The sequence below is a fragment of the Lithobates pipiens genome, unplaced genomic scaffold (assembly GCF_037356315.1).
Source record: "Lithobates pipiens isolate NorthernLeopardFrog02 unplaced genomic scaffold, aLitPip1_a1.2 Scaffold_19, whole genome shotgun sequence".
In the NCBI taxonomy this organism is placed as follows: Eukaryota; Metazoa; Chordata; class Amphibia; order Anura; family Ranidae; genus Lithobates; species Lithobates pipiens.
This window is the reverse complement of record NW_027507764.1, coordinates 590,936,524-590,946,422: the sequence shown is the minus strand read 5'-3', so window position 1 is coordinate 590,946,422 and position 9,899 is coordinate 590,936,524. Positions and strand designations below refer to the sequence as shown.

The 9,899-nt window shown below is 51.2% G+C and overlaps 1 pseudogene; it reads right to left on the bottom strand.

The window, feature by feature from the left end:
* Positions 1-9,585: 9,585 nt before the first annotated feature.
* On the bottom strand, positions 9,586-9,691 carry LOC143999779 (U2 spliceosomal RNA; annotated as a pseudogene).
* Positions 9,692-9,899: the final 208 nt, after the last annotated feature.

Sequence of the window (9,899 nt, the reverse complement as noted above, 5' to 3'; positions counted from 1 at the left end):
TCATAGATTATACGTTGGGATGTTAGCTTTCCAAAATGGGGTCATTTTCTGGACGTTTCCATTGCCCTGGTGTTCCAGGGCCTTCAAAACTGTAATAGGTGGCTGAGAAATGAAATGTGTAATTTATGCTCCTAGAATGCCTGAAGGTGCTACTTCAAAATTAGGCCTCTGTATGTGGTCAGGCTGTGTGAAAGTCTCACACATGTGGTATCGTTATACTCAGGAGGAGTAGGAGAATGTATTTTGGGGTGTTATTTGTGGTATGCACATTCCGTGTGGGAGAAATAAGCTATTACAATGAAAATTTTGTGGAAAAAAAAAAAATCGTAATTTTGCAAAGAATTGTGGGAAAAAATGACAACTTAAAATAACTCACCATGCCTCTTACTAAATACATTGGAATGTCTACTTTCCAAAAAGGGGTAATTTGGGGGGCATTTGTACTTTCCTGGCTTGTTAGGGTCTCAAGAATGGAGTACATCAGATGTGATCTTTTTTTGCAAATCTTTATGATTTGCACCATAGCTTGTAGACTCTATAAATTTCACACAGATCATATAATATGCAAAAATTTGGGTTATTTTTTACCAAAGATGTGTAGTAGTATAAATTGTGGCCAAAATTTCTGAAGAAAAATTGCTAATTTGCTAAATTTTGTCACAGAAACGAAGAAAAATTCATTTTTTTTCAAAATTTTCGGTCTTTTTTCATTTATAGCGCAGAAAATAAAAAAACGAGAGGTGATCAAATACCACCAAAAGAAAGCTCTATTGGTATGAAGAAAAGGACAAAAAAATCATTTGGTTACAGTGTTGCATGACTGAGTAATTGTCATTCAAAATGTGAGAGCGCTGAAAGCTGAAAATTGGTCTGGGACTGAGGGGGGTTTAAGTGCCCAGTAAGCAAGTGGTTAAAGTTATTATTATTTTGCGCTGACTGACTTCATATTTTCTATTCAAACCTGAGATAAGCAGTGCACAGGGGGCAGTAGGTCAGTGGGTGTGTGTGTGTAGGGGGGGCATGGTAGAGTATAGGAGTCAGCAGGTCGGAGCACATGGGGTCAGGAAGGCACGATGTGTGTGTGTGTGGGGGGGGGGGGGGGGCAGGAGGACACATTACACAGGGAGAAGCAGGGCACATTATGGGGCACACAGGGCACATAACAGGCTGGGGGGGGGGCACAGTAGGACACATTACATGGGGTGGAGCAGGGAACATTATAGAGCACATTACATGGGGGGTGGCAGAGGGGCACATTATGGGGCACAGCAGGGCACATTATGGGGGCTATCAGGGCACATTATGAGGCACAGCAGAGAACATTATATGGGGCAGGAGGGCACATTATGGTGTACAGCAGAGCACATTATGGGGAATTTTACATGGGGGCAAGAGGACACATAATGGGACACAGCAGGACAAATTACATGGGGATGAGAGGGCAGATTATGGGTCACAGCAGGGGATATTGCATGAGGCAAGAGGGCATATTTTAGGGCACAGTTTGGTGCTCACAGCAGGGTACATTATGGGGCACAGAATGATGTATCATTCACACAGGGCACATCATGGGGCATACAGTAGGACTCAGGGCACATCACAAGGCACACAGGATGGAACTTGGTGCACAGTGGGGCACATAGTAGGGTATGGGGCACACAGTAGGACACATCATGGGGCACACCGTAGGGAACACAGTAGGGCATAGCACAGGGCAAACAGTGCACAGCAGGGCTATGGGGATACACATCAGGGCATGGGAGCACAAAGAGCATGGGGCAGAGAGCATGGCATGGGGGCACACATCAGGGCACGGGGGCACACATCTGGGCATGGAGCACACAGCTGGGCATGGGGCGCACACAGCAGGGTATGGGGGCACACAGTTGGGCAATGGGGGCACACAGTTGGGCAATGGGGGCACACAGATGGGCAATGGGGGCACACATCAGGGCAGACAGCATTGCATAGGAGCACACATGAGAGCATGGGGGCACACATCACGTCATGAAGGCACATATCTTGGCACACATCACAGGGCACACTGCAGGGCACATCACAGGGCACACATCTTGGCACATCATGGGGCACACATCAGGGCATAGGGCACACAGCAGGGCATGGGGCACACATGAGAGCATGGGGCAGACAGCAGGGCATGGGGGCACACAACAGGGCAATGGGACAAACAGCAGGGTATGGGGGTACACATAAGGGAAGGAGGCACAAACAGCATTGGGGCACACAGCTGGGCATGGGTACACACAGATGGGCAATGGGAGCACACATCATGGCATGGGATACACATCAGGGCATGGGCACACATGAGAGCATGGGGCAGACAGCATGGCAACTGGGGCACACAGCAGGGTATGGGGGCACACATCAGGGCAACTGGGGCATACAGTTGGGCAATGGGGGCACACAGATGGGCATGGGAGCACACAGCAGGGCAATGGGGGCACTCAGCACATAGGGCAGACAGCATGGCATGGGAGCACACATTAGAGCATGGGGGGCACAGCTGGGTGGGAAGGAGGGGCCGGCAGGGAAGAGCATATCATGAGAGGTCTATTTACACTACAGTCTTTTAGCAGGGACGGGAACCGATCTACCCGTCACCTACCTGTGATTGATGGGTAGATCGAAATGGAAGCTGTTTTGAAGTGTCCGAATGGTCAGTCTGCCCTTGGGCATGGGCAGGCCTTCTATTCATTAATAACACCTCCTGCCCCAAATTAGTGTAATAAAAGCTTCCTTTCTCCCCTAGGCAAATTAACATTTTAAGTGGAGCTCCACAAAAAAAGGGCTCTGCCTTCTCTTGACACCTTTTGGGGGACCGGGGACCTGGTTTTAACAGGTACCAGCTCCTACCTCCAACTTTACAAGGATTCACTGACAATTTCCCATAGTCAAGATGGTGGTTCCAGCACCCGATAGCCAATTGAAGAATCAGCTCAGGTAAGGACACCGCTGGATGCCTGGACAGGTTTTACTTCTTCTAATCTACCGTGGTGATGAAAACTAAAAACAAAAAACGGTTAAAGTGGTTGTATCGTCATTTTTATGACTTTTACCTACAGGAAAGCCTATAATAAGTACGATTTAGGAGATATTCCCCACGCAATGCGCCGCTGACTGCAGCGGCGCACAGGGGATTCTCGGCTGAGAGTCTGGCAGACACCAGACCCTGCTGGAAAAAATATCTCCCACACGTGACGATATCACGGCTCCGGCCACTCACAGCGCCGGAGCCGTGCTACCCGGAAGAAACGCTGAGGGAACATGTCAGCTCCCTCGGCGTGGATCGGGCCAGATGTCGGGGCTTCGATTTAAGGCAGGGGTAGGGAACCTCGGCTCTCCAGCTGTTTTGAAACTACAAATCCCATCATGCCTCCGCCTCTAGGAGTCATGCCTGTGATTGTTAGGGTCTTGCAATCTCTCCTGGGACTTGTAGTTTCAAAACAGCCAAGGTTCCCTATTCCTGTTCTAAGGTAAGTATTTCCTAATGAGCTAGTATGCGGTGCATACTAGCTCATTATGCCTTTTCCTTTGCAGGTCAGGAAAAAAAAAAAAACTTCAGCGGGTATACAACCACTTTAAGTGTACAAAAAACATGCATGTGTACACACACTAAAAACTTAAGCACTTGAGCACTGAAGGGTGTGCTTTGTCCACCCCCAAAGGGGTTGCTGCCCCCCGATCCCCCGAGGAGCAAGGCTCCTGACCGGGACTGTGACAGAAATCATTTTGGGTGGGGGGTTTGTTGAACTCAGCTTACCTTTCAGAGCTCTGGACACTCGGTGTCCAGATCCCCCGGCCCCTTATATGTGTAAATCACCCTGCGTCCATTAGGGGAACAGGGTGACTGAGAACCTCACTATGATCTGTGCTATTTAGACACACTGTACAGCCACACTGGAATGTTGTATATATGTATATATTGTGTGTTTTATCGTGCTGTTGTGGACTCTTTGCTGTGATCGTTTGGGGTGGGATTGTATTCCAAAGTTCTATTGTATCTATCTGTCTTGGATATTATGGGATGTGTATGTAGATTAGCTGTGAGATTGGTGGGGTGAATTCCTCCACCAGCTCTCAGGCCGCGTACACACGCGCGGACTGTTCGCCCAACCTTGTTCGGCAAACAGTTTCAGCAAACAGTCCGCTCAAAATTTGCATGAGCGGACTTGCCCACACACGAGCGGACTGTTTCAGCGAACTGTTTGCCAAACAGTTCGCTCAACTTTTGAAATGAACGGACTCGCCCACGTAAGGAGGAGGCAAATCCGCCCATTTCGAGCGCGTGTACAGGTAGGCGGGGCCCGCGACGGAGACGTCGCGGGCTCCGCCGCCTGGAATGGGCTTAAAGGGGAACCCCAACGCCGAAAAAAATCGGCGTGGGGGTTCCCCCAAAGTCCACACCAGACTCTTGTCCGAGCACGCTACCCGGCCGGCCAGGAAAGGGGGGCGAGCGAGCGCGCCCCCCTCCTGAGCCGTACCAGGCCGCGTGCCCTCAACATGGGGGGGTGCCTTGGGGAAGGGGGGGCCGCGCAGCCCCCCCACCCCAAAGCACCTTGTCCCCATGTTGATGAGGACAAGGGCCTCTTCCCGACAACCCTGGCCGTTGGTTGTCGGGGTCTGCGGGCGGGGGGCTTATCGGAATCCGGGAGCCCCCTTTAAGAAGGGGGCCCCCGGATACCGGCCCCCCACCCTATGTGAATGAGTATTGGGTACAATGTACCCCTACCCATTCACCTGTGAAGTAAAGTACAAAAAAAAAACACAACACAGGGAAAAAATATTTTATTGCACAGCTCCGGGGGTCTTCCGTCTTCGGGGGTCTTCTCGCCGGACTCCTCCGCTATCTGTGTGTAGCTCTTTTGCTAGCGGAGGAGTCCGGCTTTCTTCCTCCCCGCCGCCGGCCTCTTCTCCCGACTTCGGGGGTCTTGTCCCCCTCTTCGGTTCTTCTGCCGGGCCACCGCGCCTTCTTGTAGCTCTTTTGCAGGCGGTGGCCCGGTCTTCTGTCGCCGCTGCCTTCCGTTCTTCTGTCGCCGCCTTCGGTTCCTCTGCCGGGCCACCGCGCCTTCTTGTAGCTCTTTTGCAGGCGGTGGCCCGGTCTTCTGTCGCCGCTGTCGCCGCCGACTTCCGTTCTTGTTCTTCTTCTTGTTCTTCTTGTTCTTCTCCAGGAGATGTTGACACGTCGCTCCCTCCGGCCGGAATGGCAGAGCCGCGCTGTGCGGTCACTTATATAGTGACAATGGGGCGGGGTCACATGGTATATGTCACATGGGTTGGTCACATGGTGACCCCGCCCCTTACGATGTCATAGTCCCCATGTGACATCAACCCATGTGACCAACCCATGTGACATATACCATGTGACCCCGCCCCATTGTCACTATATAAGTGACCGCACAGCGCGGCTCTGCCATTCCGGCCGGAGGGAGCGACGTGTCAACATCTCCTGGAGAAGAACAAGAAGAACAAGAAGAAGAACAAGAACGGAAGTCGGCGGCGACAGCGGCGACAGAAGACCGGGCCACCGCCTGCAAAAGAGCTACAAGAAGGCGCGGTGGCCCGGCAGAAGAACCGAAGGCGGCGACAGAAGAACGGAAGGCAGCGGCGACAGAAGACCGGGCCACCGCCTGCAAAAGAGCTACAAGAAGGCGCGGTGGCCCGGCAGAAGAACCGAAGAGGGGGACAAGACCCCCGAAGTCGGGAGAAGAGGCCGGCGGCGGGGAGGAAGAAAGCCGGACTCCTCCGCTAGCAAAAGAGCTACACACAGATAGCGGAGGAGTCCGGCGAGAAGACCCCCGAAGACGGAAGACCCCCGGAGCTGTGCAATAAAATATTTTTTCCCTGTGTTGTGTTTTTTTTTTGTACTTTACTTCACAGGTGAATGGGTAGGGGTACATTGTACCCCATACTCATTCACATAGGGTGGGGGGCCGGTATCCGGGGGCCCCCTTCTTAAAGGGGGCTCCCGGATTCCGATAAGCCCCCCGCCCGCAGACCCCGACAACCAACGGCCAGGGTTGTCGGGAAGAGGCCCTTGTCCTCATCAACATGGGGACAAGGTGCTTTGGGGTGGGGGGGCCGCGCGGCCCCCCTTCCCCAAGGCACCCCCCCATGTTGAGGGCACGCGGCCTGGTACGGCTCAGGAGGGGGGGCGCGCTCGCTCGCCCCCCTTTCCTGGCCGGCCGGGTAGCGTGCTCGGACAAGGGTCTGGTGTGGACTTTGGGGGAACCCCACGCCGATTTTTTTCGGCGTTGGGGTTCCCCTTTAAGCCCATTACAGGCGGCGGAGCCCGCGACGTCTCCGTCGTGGGCCCCGCCTACCTGCACACGCGCTCGAAATGAGCGGACTTTCCTCTGGGCGGGAACAGTCCGCTCATTTCGAAAGTACAGCGGACTGGCCCACACACGGGCGGACTGTTCGCTCAAACACAGTTTCAGCGGACAGTTTTTCGGAAATTTCCGAAAGACTTTGTCCGTCCAACTGTCCGCTGAAACTGTCCGCTGAAAGCCCACACACGAGCGGACTGTCCGCCCAAACACTGTTCAGCGGACAAGGTTGGGCGAACAGTCCGCCCGTGTGTACGCGGCCTCACTGCTGATAAGACTGTTTATTGATGATAAATTTGAGTACACCTGACCTGTGTGCCTATTGTGATTGGACAGTTTACCCCACCTTGAATCCAAGGGGGGGGGGGTGTCTCTGAGTTATATATCTGTTGTAACATGTGCTTGAATAAATGAGTTTGATGTTGTTGTTCATCCTACAGTGAGTTATGGCTGGTGACTGGGTGAGCTAGGGGTCTTGGATAGTGCTGGTTCTGGACAGAGGAAGCATTTACGGCAGACATAGATAGACCTGTTGAGGACGGAGATTTGTCACAGGGACAAAGGGTACGACTTGGTCCACGTAGCTAGAAGGCCTGGCGGACCCCTCTCCTCATGGCCAGCCCAAAGAGAGACCCCCCCAGGTTCAAGGGAGGAAGTAACCTAAGGGCCACACATCCTCCCTGTAGACTTCAGAGCAAGACCATGGACTCACACCCTCCCTCCATCCAGTGAGAAAAAAAAAAACACACACACCGAAGAATAAATAAAATAAATAAATACAAAGTGCACCGGTTAGGCCCTGAGGCCTGATAACAAAAATTGCCCTAGACTTAGCCAGAAGGCCTATCTCTATAAGGCACAGTGCAGAAAAAGTTTTTAGTGCTGTGGTGTGACCATGGGCCTTTTCACACTGTGGGGTCCCACACCAAAATGTTACTAAGAGCACCCCTAGGGTGACCACTCCTCAAGAGGCACAGACATGGCAGACTCTCTGCCTTCCCAGCCCATGGCTAGACAAGGTAGATCCACTCAAACCAGAAGGAACTGAGCCTCTCAAGTCTTGAATTACTACCGTGCCCCAACTGCCAGTTGGCACCCCAGTTTATGTTCCAGTCGGTACTAGCCTTCAGAGCCCCCATCATAGAAGCAGGGATACTATATTTCCAGTGATCCCAGCCCCTCAGGAATGACGGCATAGCACCCCTACTGGAAACGGAAAAGAACAGATACTAAGCAAAACCAAAGAAATCCCCAGCTCAAATTACCAACCAGCCTGCAACCAACCAAATCATCCCATCTAAGGCCGCGTACACACGGTCGGATTGTCCGGCCAACTTAGTCCGCTGAAACACAGTTCAGCGGACAATCCGCTCGTGTGTGGGCTTCAGCGGACTGTTTCAGCGGACAGTCTGGCGGACTAAGTCTTTCGGAATTTCCGTAAGTTTGTCCGTCGAAACTTGGTTTCAGCGGACAGTCCGCTCATTAGTAGGCAAGTTGGACGGACTAAGTATGGCGCATGCTCAGAAAGGATTTACACGGCCGAAGGTTGCATTGCAGTGTATTGGACGTCGAATTTCTAGTCCCGTCGTACGTGCTGTACACGTCATCACGCAAGTTTTCGGCGGACTGTTCGTTCATCGTGTGTGGTCAAGTCCGTTCATTCAAAAGTACGACGGACTGTCTGTCAGACTGTCTGACGTACTTAGTTGGGCGGACAATCCCCCCGTGTGTACGCGGCCTAACAGTATGAGTTAAAAATAGGGAGTTAGTTTGCACACATTTACAAATACATGCGTAAGTTACAGAGCCTCGTCAAGGTACTGCAGTATTTTCTGTAGTCCTAACTAAATTTTGAGAGCCTCCATAGTAGACGCACATAATGGATAGGCAGGGGGCAGGTAAACCTGGATGCAGCCCACCCCTCCTTAAAAGGTATAGGGGTGCACTGGACACCCAACACATAGCACCATGGCAGCAAAGGTGTCCAGTACTTCAACAGTACACACAATTCGCCAGTTCTCCCACCTATAATTGGCCATCACAGCAAGGGCAAGGCATGCAAGACAAAACCAAAGAACTACAGAAAATTTTGGGGTGCCTTGACGGGGCTTTGTAGCTTACGCATGTATTTGCAAATGTGTGCAAACTAAACCCCTGTATCATACTTGCCAACAGTCCCAATTTTCCCAGGACAACCCCGATTTTTGGACCCTCTTCCCGATCAGAGTCCATCCCTATGAAAATCCCGGGGTTTTCCTTTAGTCCTGGGAATTGAGACTGTTTTTGGCAAAGAACGCAGCGAGCTGCCACCGCCACGAGATCTCTTTCTGGCTTTCTCTGTGTACTCAATGGAGAGGGGAGGGGACTCCGATCCATGCTGCCAATCAGCTTCTCGCATCAGTGTACATGTAGACAATTCTCTTGTACACTGAAGTCGATTGACTGCACGGATCGGAGGCCCCTCCCCTCTCCACTGAACAAACGGGGAAAGACGGGAAATGGAGCTGCCACCAACCCTCCACCCCGTGTGTCCGACGAGAGGGGGGCACTGATGTAAAGGTGGGCTCCACTGGGGACACCAGATGTAAGGAGGGGCTCTGCTGGGGACACCTGATGACATCTGGTGGCAGGCGATGGTGGCAAGTGACACGCTCAGGGCTCCCATTGATTCTGCATTATGGTGAGTTGAATGACTTAATTTTATATTACAATGTAATAATAGAAATAATGTGCTTCAATCATCCTGACACCATAACAACCATGGTCCCGGGATGATAGAAGCGCCAACACCAGGTGTTTGGAGTATCTTTATCTGCTGATTGTTAAACTTTCTGAAATTTTCTATTGTGTTGTAGGATCTGGGCCTGCTGTCCCTCCACCCACCTTTCTTTCCTTCCTCTTCTCTCCTTCCCTCCCTATTCCTTTCTTTCTCCCTTGTTTATCTCAGACTCAAACCATACCCCTTTGAGCCATGCCCCACTTAAACCACACCCATGTTCCTTTAAACCATGCCCAATTTTTCACACTCTGCATTTTCCTTTCCCCACGCCTAAAAACGAATGCCCCGCCTCCTAATTATAATAAGACTCTGCCTACAGACAAAATAGTGTCCTCATAAATTTTTTGAGAATGTTGGCAACTATGCTGTATTTAGACAGGATAATTTAGTTGGTTAGCAGGCTGGTCGGTAAGTTGAGCTGGGATTTCTTTGGTTTTGTTTTGCATGTGTTGACCTTCCATGTGCTACTTGCTGCAAAAGCCAGTTTTAGGTGAGGGCAGTGGCCATTTGTTGTATTGAAGAACAGATACTACACTTGATCTTAGCCAAAAGGCAGAGAAGTAGCTTGGAAATGTAAGTGCCCTAATATTAAAAGTCAGCAGCTACAGTTTTTGTAGCTGCTGACCTTTAATTAAAGCTCCTCTTTAATTCATAGAGTTCCCTGGGTACCCCCATTGCAACGATACATTTAACAGCAGCCCGGAGTGGGGATACAGTAATGTATTCATTGTTTTTTTTAAAGAACATTAAAAAATACCATGTTGCAACTTTGT